The sequence below is a fragment of the Desmodus rotundus genome, chromosome 3 (genome assembly GCF_022682495.2).
Source record: "Desmodus rotundus isolate HL8 chromosome 3, HLdesRot8A.1, whole genome shotgun sequence".
Taxonomy (NCBI): Eukaryota; Metazoa; Chordata; class Mammalia; order Chiroptera; family Phyllostomidae; genus Desmodus; species Desmodus rotundus.
Window position 1 is genome coordinate 37,614,553 of NC_071389.1, and position 5,853 is coordinate 37,620,405.

At 42.7% G+C, this 5,853-nt stretch overlaps 1 pseudogene; it reads left to right on the plus strand.

The window, feature by feature from the left end:
- Positions 1-3,757: 3,757 nt before the first annotated feature.
- On the plus strand, positions 3,758-5,108 carry LOC112314488 (BUD13 homolog pseudogene; annotated as a pseudogene).
- Positions 5,109-5,853: the final 745 nt, after the last annotated feature.

Sequence of the window (5,853 nt, forward strand, 5' to 3'; positions counted from 1 at the left end):
AGTTTCTAACCTGTATCAGTTTTTCTTTCTGAAAATTTCTTTCACATTTCTCTCACAAGGCAGATCTACTGGCTACAATGTTTTGTGTAAGAAAGTCTTTGTCTCTCCCACTTTTGAAGGATAATTTTCACTGGATGAAGAATTCTAGTTTGTTCCCCCCTCCCCGTCCCCTTCTTTTAGTGTTTCACTCTACTCTTGTCCATATTAGTTTCTGGAAAAAATTCTAATGTAATTTTTTTCTTGCTTCTTTACTATCAAGATGTATTTTTTTTCTCCTGGCCCCTTTCTGGCTCAAGACTTTATACAGATTTTGACTATATATGTAGATGGGTTTGTGTGTGTGTGTGTGTGTGTGTGTTTGATGTTCTAAGCTTCCTGGATCTGTGTTGTTATTAATTCTCAGTCATTGTAGCTTCAAATAATATTTCTCTTCCTTTCACTTTTCTGATATTTCTGTTACGTGTTACACTATTTGTAACTGTCCTGAAGTTTAGATATTCTGTTCTGTCCTTTTCATTTTTTCTCTTGAATTTCAGCTTCAGAAGTTCCTATTGGCATTTCACACTTACTGATTTCTTGGTCATCTCCAGTCTATTGATGAGCCCAAAGGTACTTTGTTTTTGTTGATTTGATTTCTAGCATTTCCTTTGGATTCTTAAGGTTTCTGTCTCTGCCCACATTACCCATTTGTGTGTGTGTGTGTGTGTGTGCGTGAGCCTTTAGCCTACCCATCAGTTGGTTTTAAATTACCAGTCAATTCCAAAATCTGGCCTGAGACAGGGTTTTTCCCCCCACTTGTGTCCCCCTGCTATTACATCAGGAAACCTAGTGATATAGGGCTGAGATGTGAGGGAAAGAAAAGCTTTCTATAGTCCCATAGTCCAGAGATGAGGTCTTGGGCTATTAGCGAGGCCCTAATCTTCAAAAGTGCTTCTGTTTATTTTTTTCTTCTCTTCCTCACATGAGACAGAAATAAGTAAGAGGGAACTGGAGTTGGGTATTTTCCCCCTTCCTCCCACATGAAAGGCTAAAAGGGGTTGAAGTTGAGTATTTCCTTTCCTATTAGTTGGTTAGGTAACTGATAAAAATAGTTTCTCTTGAGGGCAAGCCTTGTTAAGAACAGAATGCTCTGGAATACTTCAAGATGATTATTTTTCCTCTCCTTCTGCTGAAAGCAGGAAGTGATTTTTCTCCTGTCTCCACTGGGAGAACCTGGTAGGGGGTCCTGGTGGGGTAAAACTCAGGTGTGGGTCCTTCCCCAAAACCAGGCCCCCTGGAGTTTGTAAACTCTTCAGCTGGTCTACATTGAGCCTCCAGCAACTGTCGGTTCAGTTTTCCTGCTTAGATACCAGTCCTGTGAAGGTTTCTGTCACTGAGTTTCTACTCCGGTAAAGTTGTTATTCTCTGGATCAGCCTGTCCCTTCAGTATTAGAAGCAGTAAAATAAGGAAAGTGGGAAACAACCAATGTGCCCTGTGGCCTCAAGTTTCTGGTGATTGAAGGAGAGTTGGATTCACTGCTTGTTTAGCTTTATTCCCTAGTTGTGTGCATGGGAGCGATCACTTCTACACCCATGACATGACAGCCCACACCAGGAGTCCTCGCCACCCAAACACTTGCAGACATCCCCACTCAGGAGCATGTGCAGCTCAGCCACAGGAATCCGGGTTTTTTATGGGTAGGTTTTGTTTTTAACTCATTTCATTGAAATGGTTGAGGCTTTCAATGAAAGCCTCCCCCCACCCAACAAACCCCCCAGTGCTAGAATAGCTTCTTTTAATGCTTGAAACCAGATGGACTTGGAGTTCTACAATAAATTTCTGGGAACCTCGAATACTGAGACTTGCTTTGGGGCAGGCACCTTCTTAGGATAGGATAGTCTTCCTTGGTTAGAAAAATATTTTCCTTCAACGTCAAGAGATTTAAGTGGTAGCAAAAAAGATTACAGTCCAATATCATTGGCCATATTTGTGGCTTCTCAAGTGGATCAAAAAAATTACATGGCATTTGACAATTAACTTGCCAAATGCATTCTCTGTGCATGACTATTGGCGAGGCCTTGATTTAAAGTAGGTAAAATTGCGTTTAATCATCTGCAGACAAATGGTTCTCCCAAGATTCTCTGAAGCATAGAAGCATGACCAGATAGCTGCTGGTCCAATGGTAGGAGGAAGAAAAGGGGGAAAAGCAGCCACTTATTCAGCCTGGGGCTCAAAATTTAGAGATTGGCATGTTCTTGCCACATTTGGTGTCAGGTGAAGCATTGAACTAAAAATGTTGTTTTTCTTCAGATTATTTCAAACAAAGGGGCCCCAAACCATGTGAGAAATGTTGGGAGTATATCCTGTTATAATCTTTGATTCCTATAAGCAGGGAAAACAGCTAAAGCTAGAATAGATCTTGTCCTCAAACTTCAATGGGCCTGCCACTCAACTATTAATAGTAGGGAGAGTTTCTTGAGTTGCTTTCCCAGATTCAGTTCTGTGGGGAAGCCTGACAGGTATGCAGAACAGTGGTAGCCAAAGAGGTGCTTATGGGTTCTGGAGCGGGGAGATGCTTTGCCTGTTTTTATTGAGACTGTTACTAGGCTCCTTATTCACACTGATGTAATATGAGTAGTTACCACACTACCACATAGATCTGTTTTGCCCATTTGGGCCACATATGCCCTCAGACAACAGCATTACAACACGAGCTCTAGGGATGACCCATAAATATTTGAGTATTTTTCTCTGCCACATCCATTTTTTAGTGTTAGAAGTTCAGAGTCACTAGACTGAACAGAAGTGGCCATTTTGAGTGCCTGATAGAAAGTAGCAAAAAGGCAAGAAGTTCCTTTCCATCATAGAATTCAACTTGCGTAGTAGGTACTGTCAGAAGTTATAGATATACCTGACACAGATAGTTGCTCTACCTACATTCAAAACAACCCCCTGAGGTGGAGGGTTTCCTCATTTTACAGATGAAACTGAGTTTGAGATTGACCCACCAGACTCACATGGTACTGGAGTAGCCTGAGATCCAACTTCAAACATCTAGCCTTATCATAGCCCTAGCCTTCAGTGACCACAGTAAGGCTAAAAAGTAGCCACATTGGAAATAGATGCCAAAATGTGAGAATGCCAGGGAAAAGGGACAAAAATAGCTTTATAAGTAGAGCAGAAGCTTAACGTGAGCACAGGATTTAGTTTATGGCATGCATGCTCAGGGCAACATGACTAGCTCCTAGGCTGGAGCCAACGTCAATGGAAATAAAATGGACACCAGGTTCTAGGAAGAGCTGAAAGCATTTTACTACATGAAGGCAAAGCAGCTTTTCAAGTGAATGTCAATACTCTGGCTGTGCAGGTTGTATAAATCCTTAAGATGTCAAAATGCTCCCCATACACTAGGCTTATTCCTATATACACCATATACTGTTTCACTTCCCACCTGGCCTGTACCCAGGTAAATTCTATCCAAATTCCAAAACCCAGTGGACAGCTCACCACTTCCCTAAACTGCTTTAATCACAACTTTTCTTCTCAAATCCTCCCATCCAATCAAGAGCTACTGTATTGATATTGAGTGGCAAAAGAATGCAGATGAGGATGTGAATGAGGATGTGAGCTGGACATCTGTCTCCACCACTAAACCAGAAAAGGAGGAAGAGAAGGATGGAGATTTGCCTGTGGTGGCTGGATTTGGATGTGCAGAAGAAGTAAAGCAGATGGAAACCTTTCATTCCCATACCAAATGGAAACTTCTGGGAGGCTGCAATGAGGATCTACCTTCACACCGACTTTTTCATCATGACTCTGGATTCAATCTCCTCCCAGGAGGGCTTGTTACAACACCCCAGATCCTATGGCCTGGAAGGGTCCCATCATGACATCCCAGGTCCAGGTCTTCTAGGAGGGCCTATCACAGTCCCTCATGTATCTTTCCCCATAGAAAAAAAGCCCATAACAGCTCCCTTGACAACATCTCAATGTAGGACTCTTGATTCCTTGGACACATTGCATCTCAGGAGGCCTCATCATGTTCCTCATTCACTGTCCAGAATCAAAAGCAGTAAAGCCCCAGAAAGTGCCTCTAACTAAACTTCTCCACGTTGGAAGGGGCCAGTATCCTCTCATCCCTCACTCCCAAACAGCAGCAAATATGAATATGACCTCTTTCCTCCACAAAAAATGAAATTCTATTTTGGAAATAAGCAGCATGATTTTTAAAGGCTCTTCATCCAGCCATAGGAAATGTCTTATTTACAAGCTCCTCACTGAGAAGACATCAGAATTGCACATTGCACTCTTCTTCCTGCACAGGTGACAGTCAGAAAGCCTCTGACTCAGAACTTTCTCCTCCGTGGAATAAAAGTTCAGGGCACTGGGATCCGATTCAGATATGTCACCTCCATGTACTAGACCTACACACGAGAGCTTTGATTCTGATCTCTCTCCAGTAAGGAAGAAACTGAGGACCAAATCTTCTGATTCCAATCTGTCTCCACCCTGAAGGACTCACAGCCCCTGGGAAAGAAGGCTGCACACATGTATTCTGGGGCCAGAACTGGGTTCATGTCAACTGACATACAGAGCAAGAGCAGCAGGAACACAAGAAATGGCACCAAGAAGCCATGGTATTTGAAGCTGAATTCCAATATGCTGAAACCATATTTGAGAAATCGAGGCATAGAAGGAATTTGAAACTGGAAAGTTTAGAGCAAAGGAGAAAAGCAGAGAAGGACTCAGATGAGCTGTGTACCCACTGGGGAAAAGGACCTGTCCATAGTCAGCATAGCAACAAAATGTGGAGGATGCAGTAAAGAAAATGTAAGTGCTTCTGGCCTGCTATATTGATGAAGATACGAATCAGAAGCCAAGAGAATAAGAAAGAGATGGGGACCCCACGGCCAACTTTATCAGGAAGAACAAGGCCAACAAGAACAAGAAAGTGAGTCCTTGCTACAATGGCCCAGCACATCCTCCCAACAGACTCAATATGTAGCCTGGATATCACTGGGATGGAGTGGACAGATCCAATGGATCTGAACAGAAGCACTTGGCCAGGCTTGCTAACAAGAACACAGTGAAGGAACTTGCCAACAAGTGGAGCATTGAGTACATGTAACTTTTCTGAGGCTCTGGGGGTGGCTGTGGGCTTGGTAGTAGACACAGGGCAGCCAGATATCCAGCTGTAACAGCTGTCTGTGCTAATAATCAGGGCCCACAGAGGCCAGCAACTTGTTGAATGCTAGTCCTGAGCACTAGCACTTGAGAGTATTTGGGACGTGATGTTTGGACTGAGGCACCTGTAACTTCTCAGCTGTGCCCACACGGGTGGTTGTTGCTGACTTTCAGAAGAAACATTGATTTCTCAGGGTCCCAGAGTTTGTTCTTGGTTACGTTTCTTTAATATGCATACATTGTTTTAAGTTCAGTCAGAGACTAACTGATGTGCTTGTGGGAAGTACCCTGGGCACTATTCTCGGTGCTGAGTATTTGAAGTATGTGGCCATTCTAGAGGATTACAAGTTTCTCAGGGCAACTTTCTTGAATTTATAAATCAAAGTTTTCAAATACTGCTACCTGAATATTTAGGTATCAAGACTCCTGTTGAGATAAATTAACCCAAAGTGCTTTTTTCCACCAAAATTCTTTAAGTTTGTCTCCTCTTCCCTTCCACCAGCTAAAGAGGTTGACTTGCTGTGACTACAGCCCAGATGTCCCTTATTTGGCAAATAATCACCTCCATACAATCATCTGTTCACCTTAAAACCTTTATATGGGCGATAAGAAAAATGAGTCAGATTTCCACGGAGGTCTATAAACTTGTTATAAGTCTTACAACACCTCGTGTCACGAGAATCAATTCA